General features: G+C 37.9%; 1 protein-coding gene across 1 annotated transcript in view; it reads right to left on the bottom strand.

Moving 5' to 3' along the window:
• Positions 1–9,380, bottom strand: part of Cysltr1 (cysteinyl leukotriene receptor 1) — a 31,948-nt gene extending 22,568 nt beyond the window's left edge. Inside the window, exon 1 of the mRNA XM_070039071.1 lies at positions 9,033–9,380. The gene's annotated coding sequence lies outside the window, so the exon portion shown is untranslated. The remainder of the gene's footprint in view (positions 1–9,032) is intronic.
• Positions 9,381–12,206: the final 2,826 nt, after the last annotated feature.

Genomic DNA, 12,206 nt, shown 5'->3' with positions numbered 1-12,206 from the left:
TAAGGCTTGTTGGGTAGATATACAAATGGACAGGATAATCAACAATTGTGATTGCTTTTTAAACTGTACAACATAACATAATTTGAAGAATTATTTTCTTTGCAACTCACACTAGGATCAGCTTAAGACCTTACTTATTGGCACTCACTTTGATACCCCATCCCACATTCATCTCTTTAACTTGTATTATGTTTAGAAAATCTGTGTTAGTAAGACAGTATTCTGCTACCTTGTGTTTTTTTTTTTTGGGTCCGGTTGTGGGGCCTGAATTCTGGGCCTGGGCGCTGTCCCTCAGCTCTTCAGCTCAAGGCTAGCACTTTATCACTTGAGTCACAGCGCCACTTCCAGCTTTTTTCTTTTATGCTTATGTGGTGCTGAGGAATCGAACCCAGAGCCTCATGTATGCAAGGCAAGCGCTCTACCACTGAGTCACCTTCCCAGCCCCTTGTGTTATATTTTTAACATGTAAGAATCTTGTCTTCTCAGGTAGATTGTGAAACCCTAATGGGCAGGAAAAAAATCCAGTCTCATTTTTTAAAGACTCAAGACCTCACAACCTAGCCTATCACAGATATATGATGAATGTTTATCAAATGATATGTATTTGATTGGAGCAAAAGTACCCATCCTTCATGGGTACTTTTAAATTTGTATACAATATACTTATTCTAAGAATCCCACTGGCTTTTCACCAAGGTAATAAAAAGTTCTTGGGGTGGGCACAGATTCTCCTGTCATCACTATAGATCTATCAACCCAGCAAGTACTTTTCTTGGTATTTCCAGCGATATGTTAGCAGCTTTCTTACTGGTATTAAAATCTATATGGGTGCTGACACTATATTGTCTTTTTAAAACTTTATTGTTATTGTAGAGTTGCTATATAGAGGGGTTACAGTTATATGCATTAGGTAATGAATAATGAGGACAATTCTTTTGAACCATGTCTCCACTCCCATCACTCTCTCGCAGTTTTTCCCTCCCATCTCCACCCACAAGATGTACAGTTCATTTTCCACATAGTATCTCGTGAGTACCACTCTTGTATTTATTCACCCGTGTTCCACATTTTCTGTGCCCCCTTATTTACCCTCCCCAATACAAACAAACAAATAAGACAAAAGGAAAAGAAAACAAAAGCAGCAACAATGGCAACTAAAAATGGCTCTTGTTTCCTTTTCTTGGAGTTCATTTCATACAATATTATTTTATATGATCATTTACACATAGCTATGAGCCTTTGTCAACCACTCCTATGCATATCCTCCTTTGGCCTCAGTGTTTGAATGTCTAAAAGTCCTATATAACTTATCATGTCTCAGTGTGTGCACACATGCATGCATGTGTGTGTGTGTGTGTGTGTGTGTGTGTGTGTGTGTGTGTGTATTTAAGCCACCAGCACAACCATATTCATTGCAGCATTATTTATCATAATCAAGATATGGAATCAGTGGGTGAGTAGAAGAAAATGTGGTATATATACACAATGGAGTTCTACTCATCCATCAGAAAGAATGATATTGTACCATTAGTAAGGAAATGGAAAGACTTGGGAAAAAATAATATTAAGCAAAGTAGGCCAGAGCCAAAGAAACATAGGCTGCATGGTTTCTCTCATTTGTGGTAATTAGACTGTGCCTATAAATCTACAAGTAAACACAATGGATGATACTATATTGTTAACAGTTCTCAGATGGCTTGTCTGCAGTAGTAGCTCAGTCTCTTTCTGGTGAGAACATCATACTTATCCCATCAGGCAATTCTGTTGTTTAACAGCTGGAACTTAGACATGGGGCACTACCAAGACTAAAAATACCTTAGCCTGGCATTCAGAGATAATGACACAGTAAAACTGTGCCTCAAGCAGAGAAATCAGATTAAAGTGAAATATGAGACCAGACCTGAAGGAAATGCAAGTTATAAAAAGGCAATGGAGATCTTGATGAGAACATGAATGTGGGTATGTGGTGGAGAGGGTATTTCCACCCCTGGTTGGGTAAGAGAAATATGTTCCAGAAAACCTATATATTTGTGAACAGTTCGTGAGGATGAACCAGGGGTTACCTGTGGAATCTGTACTTCATTCCTTGTTACTTGGAATCTTTTGAAACTCTGAGACATTGTGTGCAGCTGAATCTGAGGCCTGCCCCTAGTCTTTTCATATTTAGATGCCTCAGTCTTGGAAGCAAGACAATTGTTCTGAAGAAGATAGAATTCAAATTCAGATTAAGCATAAAAGTTAACCAACATAAGCCTGGCATGGGTGGTTAATGGCTGTAATCCTAGCTACCCAAGAAGCTGAGATCTGACTTTAGAGATTTGAAGCCAGCTCAGAAGTCCTTGAGATTCTTATCTCCAATTAACTACCAAAAAGCTAGAAATGGAGCTGTGGCTTAAGTAGTAGACTGATAGCCTTGAGCTAAAAAGCTCAGGGACAGTGCCCGGGCCCAGAACAGGCACACACAAAAAGTTAACCATCTTCAAATGAAAAGAAACTTTCAGTATCTTAGAAGGCCTGGAGACTTCCTATGATCACTTTGGAGTAAAAGTTGTTATGGTTAGTTCAATTCCACTTAGCTGTTGAATGTTGAATTCATGACAGCTCAAAGACAATCCTATGTAAAAATAAAGGCTATTCAAATCTTGTACTTGAGGCATCTCAAAATGTGATCCCTAACTGGATTATTTTCAGGGGGGGGGGAGGCAGAAAAAGAGATTGATTAAACACTAAAAAGAAAATCTGAATGTGCCAGGGAGTCTTAGTTTAGATCTCAACTCTTCTCCTTTTCCATGAGTTATATTAAAGTAGGAGCTTAAATATCTGGGATGTATTGATTCCATAGACACTAAATAAGGTAATGATATTTTATTCGCCAAAAAAGAAGCTAATTCAATGTTTAAGGGCTTATGTTTTGTCCTTGTTTTTCTCTTTCTTGATTTTTCTGAGGCCATCTCTACAATTGACATCTTTCAAAATCTTAAAGATTTTTCTCTCTCTTCTCTGTCACATGTGTCTATACCCCTTCACAATCCAGAATTCACAATTCAGAAAAAGATGGGTGGGGCAGAAAAAAAGGGAGAAATAGTGTTAAAATAGAGTGATTAAATAAGGTGTAAGAGCTTTATGTGGTACAACTTATATTTAAATATGCCCCTCTTACCTATGAAGAATGCTTTTAAATATTTTTTAAATTTGTACAAGGGGTAGGTTTCATTGTAACATTTCTATGCATGCCTACAATAATACTCCAAACCTACCAATTGCTCTCCCTTACCTCCTTGCTCCTTGTAAGAACCATGTTAATACGTTTCATTGTTCTAGTCTTATACATGCAAACAAATGACTTTGACCATATTCACCTTCATTTACACACTGTTCACCTGTCCCCCTGCTGCTGATACCTTGTGCTCTACCACGGGAGTCACTGTTCCACTTCCAGCTTTTTGGTGATTATTCAGAGATAAGAAGCTCACAGACTTTCCTGGCTAGTTCAGCTTGAACTGTGAGCCTCAGATCTCAGCCTCCTGAGTAGCTTGGATTATAGACATGAGCCACCAGAGCCCAGCCTGTCATTCAATTTTTAATGTGTATTAATTGTATCAAGGAATTTCACCATGGTGTATCAGATGTGAAAATGTTATATTTTGATCAAATGACCTTCTCTATTGTTTTCTCTTTTCCTGCCCCAATCTTCTTTTTCTTTGAGATGTATTGTGCCATCTTCATACATAATTGCAATGTATTGTGAATTCATAATTAAAGGCAAAACTAGCTGTCAGGTGAGGGTGTTTTAAGCATTAGGATTGTCACTTAAATTAAGGAACCTGCAACATCTGTATTAAGTTAACAAGATTAAATGTCCTTTGCCTTTTTGTAGAAAGGAGGATACAACCACTACTTGCTATGAATCAGAAAGACTTTGTAGCAGTTGTATTTACTCACTGAAACTAAAATTGGTGTTATGAATCCATCCTTTACATAGGTTGATTAATATGAATCTATTTCTCAAGAGTTTGATTATAATTTGGAAAGCTTTCTCTCACTAGCCTTTAATCAAACCACCTAGATATTTATGTTGTCAGAAACCCAGCTAACACAGGTGAGGGATTAAAAATTGCTTTTGGTCTTTGTGTTTTAGGGAGAGGTGTATGTTGTGTATACACTTATGCATTATAGAAATGTAGTTGCAATCAAACATAGTTTTATAAGAATAAAACCACAGTCTTTGTGACAGTGTAGTAGAATATTGTATTATAATATTCTGCAATTTTTGTAAAAATCCAGTCTTTAGTTTTTAATCTTAAAAATCAATGGTTTTAATGGAAATAATAGCTACTGAAAACAAAGTGAGTAGTTTGGTCCCAGAAATACTTCTCAAATAGTACTTTAAAATACTTCATCCTTTTGAAATTCGCATGGAAGCATACAGAGTGCTATTGGCAACAGAATTGTCTCCTGCTAATAGTCTCTAAGATGAGGATGAGATTGATGAAGATATACAGTGAATCCTGTGGCCTGAAAGTGGTATAGGGAGCAGGAAGTAGTTGGCTTTGTTCCTTCTACAGTGCAGTCCATTTTATTATGTATTTTATCCTCCTGTTTTAAAGAAAATTGTTTGGATGCTGATTTGAATATTCAGGTGTTTTTCATGTCATATTTGTTGTTTTAATAGATTTTGGCAATACTTCCACTATCATATCATTACATTTTATGTATTAGAAATACTGGGGCTCAGAAACTTGTTATTAAAATACACAGCTGATTAAAGTGTCAAAGCAAGGATGACCTCCTAGTTCTCTGTTGACATCTCTGTTCAAGGTAGTTTAGAGCAGCTACTGTAAGGCTCCAAAGAATTTATGACAGAGTTCAAGGTGGAAAATAGCTTGAAGCAAAACTTCCCAATGCTTACTTACGTTGCAATGATTTAACATTTATTTAGTGCCCATAGTGTGTGTGAAGCAACATGCTAACATTTGTAGTGTGTGAGTAGTATAAAAAAAAACCTGCCAGCTGTCAATGGGTTATGCCTATAATCCTAGCAGTTTAGGAGGATCTAAGGAACTTGGTTCAAATTTAGTCCAGACAGGAATGTCCATGAGATTTTAATCTCCATTTAACTAGCAAAAAGTCAAGAATGGATGTATGGTTCAAGTGGTTGAGCATTGGTCTTGAGCAAAAAAGATAAGGGACCACACCCAGGCTCTGAGTTCAAGTCCCAGGACCAGTACGAGCACACATGTGTGCACCCCCCCGACACCCACACCCACACAAATAACCTGTTACTATCCCACAAGATTCATGATAGTTTTGGAGGAGAGTAATTATTATGTTTGTGGGTTTTTTTGTGTCTTATTTTGTCTTGTGCTGGTTTGGTGGCTTGAACTCAAGGCCAAGGGCTGTTCCTGAGCTTTATGGCTTAAGGCTAGTGCTCTACTACGTGAGCCATGGGTGCTGCACTTCAAGTTTCCTGGTGGTTAATTGGAGATAAGAGTCTCATGGACTTTCCTGCCCCAGCTGACTTCGAACTGCAAGCCTCAGATCTCAGCCTCCTGAGTAGCTAGGATTATAGGTTTGAGCCATCAGCACCCAGCTGTATGTGGATCTTATTTCTATAGACTTTCTACTTTCTTTGCCTGACAATGTAGACACTAATTCAGATTTTTACCACTCTTTGATATGTTTACACTAAACAAATTTTCATTTTTATGGCCCTGCCCAGAACATACTCCAGATTTAACTTTGATCTTCATCTCTTGCCCCACCATTTACATTCATTGCCATTATTTTCTAAGCAACTGTTAGGCATTTTCTCCTTGAATTCTTGTGGTCACCTCAAACTCAATAAGTGAAAAATCACAATTCAAAAGTTCCTACAACCCATTTACATCCCCAAGATACCATTTTTTAAATCAATAGTAATTACACCACTGTCCAAATAGGTTTAAAATTTCGGAGGCATTTCTGAGTTCTTTCTGTTTGGGGATACCTGCATCTAATCACTCAGCAACTTCAATTTATTCTTCCTTTTAAATGTTTCATGAGTTCCTCTGCATTCCATCCTACTGTCACCAACCTAACCTAGAGTCTCATTTCGCCTGCCTCTTAAGATGTCTCTTTAGCATCACTTTTCACCAAATGTAGTGAAGCTGATGAAATTCTATCAGATTCATTTGCTCAAAATGCTTTTCTGTTAGGCCTTTACATAGTTAAAATTTGTTGACTTTCCTCTAGAAATTACCTGGAATTCAATGTTTAACAATCTGGGCTTGACAAACGTGTCTATTATTCTCCAGCTTCACTCATTTACTTCAGGCAGATAAGTCTCCTTGGCATAACAGGCAGGTGTTCAGCACAGTCCTGATACAATTTTTTTTTTACATCATTTCTGTGGCTAGCATTGAACTAGAATAATGGAGTTGGCCATTTACTATGTGCGTGACAGTTGGCTCAGTATGATCCTAAATCCTAAATATTCTTTTAGGCCTATCTTTCTTCACCAAATTCATTTGCCTTTTACAAAAATGATACTGGTTTACTGTCTCATATTTTTTATAATCTGTAAGTTTCTAGCTCCACTAATACTGTAAATTACCTAATGGCAGGGACTATGTCTCACTTTATTTTGTGTCACAGGTTGAGCTGAGCATATGTAACACTTGTTCAATTGGATTACAGCAAATCCAAATATTTTAATAGGAACATGAGAAACAACAAAATGGATCAAAGAAGTCCATACAAAGTTATGTAAATTGGGAGATTATGATGGTTACCATTCATACTGTCAAGTTCATAAAGTTGATTGTAATTTAGGAATCAGTGCTTGCCCAGTCGGATCCTTTATTATCAGCCAGTGATACTGCAGATGCAAAATTTATCATTTTCTGTATCATGGAAAAAGCTTGCTTTTATCTCAGATAAATAGTTCATAAATCCATCAATATTTTTATTAAAGTAAGAAGAGGGCTGAGAAGATGGCTCAGTGGTAGAGCGCTTGCCTTGCATGCCTGAGGCCCTGGGTTCGATTCCTCAGCACTACATAAGCAAAAAGAAAAAAGCCGGAAGTGGTGCTGTGGCTCAAGTGGTAGAGTGCTAGCCTTGAGCTGAAGAGCTGAGGGACAGCGCCCAGGCCCAGAATTCAGGCCCCACAACCGGACCCAAGGAAAAAAAAAATATTAAAGTAAGAAGAAAAGTTAATGGAAAGTGACAATTGCTGATTCTGGAGTTGGAAGATACTGTTCCCTGTTAGATTCATCCTCACCTCAACCTGCAAACTTTACTTAATGCACAATTTGGCTCTGGCATACTGGCAGCCTCCTTTTTTGTTGGTTGTGGGGCTTGAACTCAGGGCCTGGCAACCGACCATGAACTTTTTCACCCAAGGCTAATGCACTAACACTTTCAGCCACAGCTCAACTTCCTGTTTTCTGGTGGTTAATTGGAGATAAACATCTCACGGACTTTTTCCTGACAGAGAATCACAATCCTCAGCTCAGCCTCCTGAGTAGCTAGGATTATAGGCGTGAGCCACCAGGGCCTAGCCTTTAAGCTGACTTATTTGCAGGACCTGATTAGCTGATATAGTCAATATTTAGATAAACTGAGTAGTATAGTTTTGTTAAGGAGACAGATGTAAATATTTACTGTCTAATGTAAGTAGCTTTGAGTTCTAAATGGTCTATTAATAGTAAAATAATAAAAAAAATTGTGTTCGTACTAGAGTTTGAATTCAGGGCCTGGGCCCTGTCCCTGAGGTTTTTTTGCTCAAGGCTAGTACACTTGGGCCATAGTCCCATTTCCAGCTTTTAGTGGTTCATTGGAGTTTCCTGCCCAAGTTGGCTTCAAACTTTGTTCTTCAGATCTCAGCCTCTTGAATAGCTAGGATTACAGACATGAGCTACTGGCACTTGGCTAATGAAAATGTTTTCAAGTTATTAAAACTTGTTGCAATAGATTTGATACATTTCAAGTATATGTAAGCTCTAAAGAACAAAAGCAAAAAAGAAAGGGCATCAATTTCACCAATATAAAATATAATGCAGTTCATTATATTTTATAATTTGTGGAATGTATAAATATTCTTATATTTAAAATAGTATACAAATGTCTGTTATATTTTGACAAATCTGACAAATGTATGGTGTTAGGATCTTTTTTTGAGTTTTAGGTTTCAAAACAACTTGAGAATATTGGAAGGCAGGGCCACTGAATTTACAGACAGCACATCAGCCCATTTGTTTACCCTTGAAACAACTTCTTTACCTTACATTGGAAAAAATGCTCCTGGCCAAAGATACTGATTTAAATGTCTGAATTTTGGGCTCTGTGTTAACCTGTTCTATTTCACATATATGTAAACTACAAAATCAGCCATAAAGATTTCTTATTCCTATACTTATATTTTTCTTTATTTCTTATATTCATTTATAGTCGGGAGGGCTTCCTTTTGATAATCCCAAGGGAGAATTCACTTATTTCTAGCTGTGGCAGCATATTTCAAGAAAATTTCTTAACCTTTGTGAATCTCTTTCCTCCTGGTCAACCAGAGCCACTAATACTTACCTTGTCTAAATTGTAGGATATTGAGAGATTTGAGTGGGATAATGAAAGTTCCAAGTCTCTCTTCACTGATTTACCTTCCACAGTCATTGTTCACTTTCTTTCTGTACTGAAGGAATCTGCTACTACATTCAAGAAACTGAATTATGCACTTAAGATAGGATTCTAAAACAAACTGCACACATCTGGCTTCATTGCAAAAATGCCAGAAGTTTGGGGCGTGTCCCCTCCATATTTTGCTACTTTGAGCTCCCAAGCAGAAGCAGTGAGTGATACTTGTTGACAGGCTGGTTAGATTAGCAAATCGCTGGGTGAGAAATAAAGCAGAACAGATTCATTTTAACAGCCTAATTGAAAACAGGCAGTACAGATTAGTGATCCCTTAAACTCTGGGGGATTGCGTAAAAATCTATTGGTTGAATTTTACCACTATTTTTACCATTATTTGGGGTATTAGTATACTCAAATCTCCTTACCTGCTGTCTTCCAGGTTCGCAGTTCAGGTCCTTTTGCATTTGCTCTCTGAAGCAAGCTCCAAGTCTTCAGCAGATACAATTTACCAGTCCCTTGAAGAGCTAACCCACGATAGGGAGCTGCAGAGTAAGTAAATCTGGATACCAGGAAAGGGTCTAAAAAGGCACTCCATTCATAGAGTACCTGCTCTTTAGGCAAGCTATTTTGCCAAGTTGGGTTGCTGCTATTTTCAAGAGGGGAAAGGGCAGGGCAGTGTACATTTGCTAGCCAATATATACTGATTCTTCTTCCTCTTTCTGATTAGATCTTAAACTGTTTATAAAGCCAGTGTTTGGCTTTGCTATTGTAAAGTGGGGGAGGGGAAGAGAGGGAGGAAGAATAGAAACGGGAGATTTGGCAGTTTGTATGTACAAATGAGCTTTTATCCCTAGCTGCAGCAATAGAATATTCAGGAAATCATGCAGCTGATGTAAGATGGAAAGTAGGGAGGAGCGTGTGCTGTTTGGCTTAGTTCTCTCTGATTTTTATGACTGGAGGGTGGTTAGACTATTTGTAGGCGGGGAAAGATAATCCTTCCAGTATATGCTAATGTAAGTGGCATGTTTAACTTGGTCTTCAGCAAGAATTTCATCTCTCTTTCTACTTCCTTCTGCCCTTCTCCTCCCTCTCTCCTTCTTTCTGTCACTTGTGGCTCTGTTCACATTCAAAAAGCAAACACACCCTTCCTGATGTCTTATGCCCCAAGTAATTAGTGCCACATAGTTTGAGCTATGTTTCTCCAAATCTTCACAATAGTATGTTTCTTTTATTGAATTAAAAGTGTTGTGATTTTGACCCTACTGAGAAGTTCTGGAATGATTAAACTTGCTGTTAGTGGTATACCATGTTAAGGATCTGGGGACCAGATAAATGTTCTTGGCCTTTGGTTGCCACAGAGGACTCAGGGCTGTGGGGTGTTTAGCCTACTTTGGAGAATAGGGAAATCTTAATCTGATAGGTGTTTTAGGTCAAACCTTGATGTCACAAACCAAGAGGTTAAGATCATGATGTAGGTTGATTACAGGCATCATCATGAATTGTATTATGAGGACAGGTATACATATTCACTTTAGCACTTTGTCCTCATAGCTAATAACTAATTGATAGACTTGTCAAATGCAAGTCCAGGAATAATTTTCTGGCCTGCAGGAAAACAGTATGAAAAATAGTGGGGAAAAGTCATTTACTCAAGTTTTGCCCTTTTAGGTACCAAAATTAACAGATGGGGGCCTAAATTCTAAGTCCCCTGGAATTTTTATCTCCTCCCACAGAATCCTTGGCTGTAGTGGTAGATGGTTTGGGGGAGCGGAATTCCATCCAACCATGTTAAAGTGGAGAGATAACATTTGGATTCAAGACCAGATTTTAATCCTACCTGAAGAGTGTTACTAACTAAACTGATATTTTAATCATTATTTCAACTGAGTTTAGATCCCTACAGATATACAGGAAAGCTTATAAGTAAGTCAGAGGGCAAACTGTCACTTGCCATCAAGTATAAAATGCTACAATGCTACAACCAGGTCAAGTTGTAGTGAACTAGTAATTCATACTTTGGTACTGAAGCATAAGAAAGGGGCTAAGATCCTTGAGGTTCAAGATAGCACCACTGTAGATGTGGCAGAGAGGAAGAGCCCTTTGGTGCATCTGTGTGCTCCCATACTTGTTTTCTTCCTTAGTTACTTCTCTGTTACTGGGTAATGGGAATGATAGGGTTTTGCCTTGTATAGCTGCATCGATTTTTGTGGCCAAATTTGCTATAATTGGCAGTATATTTCTTGTATCTTATCCTCTTGTCTCTCTATCATTTCTTTCCCTCTCCACCCATTTCATTACATACTTATCCTCAGATTTTCTTAGTTTAGAAAGGAATGAAGTGCTTAAACTGATACTTCTCTGATGCCTCTTTACTCTTACTCTTTCTCATATTCCCAGACTCAGTTCTTACTATCTTCTTGGGTGGAAAAGACTAGATAAACAAGTGGCAAGGAAAAGGGGAATAACATGTAGTTAAATGGGGAATCTGCCTTAACGAAGTATGTCTTAAGAGGGTTAAGGAATTTTCAGTCATGTGTTATGCACACAGTGTCTGTGAGCTGCAGAACCTCCTATGGCATTTACATGGATTCAAAGCTGAAAGGGGACTTGACAATTATCTTATTTAGAGCTTATATTAAAGTTGATTCCTGAGGGAATAATATGTCTGATTTATCATTGTACCTCCCAAGTGTTAGTTCATTGCTTTATTCTGTTTGTAATAATTCCAATTCACTTTTTCTCATATTATAGATGAGAAAGATAAACAGATCTGAGCGAAAGAGGAACAATACCTTTTTCTTCAGCAATGATATTGTTTCATAAGTCAAACTAATGGTACTTTGAGAAGATGGATATTACTGTAGTCATAGTATAGTTTTACACACACACACACACACACACACACACACACACACACACACACATGCATTTGTGCATGCACACACACACTCAGACTGGGTGGGAGAGTCATGGTTCCAGAAACAATGAGAGAATGAAAAAAAGGTTAGTCTGGCTATAGAAATATGGCCCTCATCAATTTTCCTGTTACTATCCCAGGACTTCCCTTGTGGGTATAAAAATAACCTTAGGTTATCATTTCTGGAACTGAATTAGAGTGGGTAAGTTTGAATGAATATTGTAAGATAGAATAGTACAGAGCACCAGGAGAGATGGTACAGAACACCTTAGCCAATACTCCATATATTTTTGTCCTATCCAATGTGGTAGCCATTAAACATTTATGGTTATTTACACTTAAATGTAAGTTGATAAACTAAAACATTCTGGGGGCTGGGAAGGTAGCTCAGCGGTAGAGTGCATGCCTTGCAAGCATGAGGCCCTGGGTTCGATTCCTCAGCACCACATAAATAGACAAAGCCAGTAGTAAAACATTCTGTCATCTGATCAGTCTAGCTACATTTCAGGTGTCTAGGAACAATAGTTGAGGATGTCACTAACACAATGTCATATAATGAAATGCCAAAGTTTAAGAAAGAACCACATTTTTTGGATTCCAATAAAAAGCACATAGATTGATTTCCATTCCTTATGGATTTATGTCTGTCTCAGTGCAGATCTGTGAGCATAGTTCACTCTTA

The sequence above is a fragment of the Dipodomys merriami genome, unplaced genomic scaffold, assembly GCF_024711535.1.
Source record: "Dipodomys merriami isolate MVZ:Mamm:240054 unplaced genomic scaffold, mDipMer1.0.p SCAF_3, whole genome shotgun sequence".
Lineage (NCBI taxonomy): Eukaryota > Metazoa > Chordata > Mammalia > Rodentia > Heteromyidae > Dipodomys > Dipodomys merriami.
The sequence above is the reverse complement of the archived record's forward strand: the minus strand, read 5'-3'. Positions and strand labels throughout refer to the sequence as shown.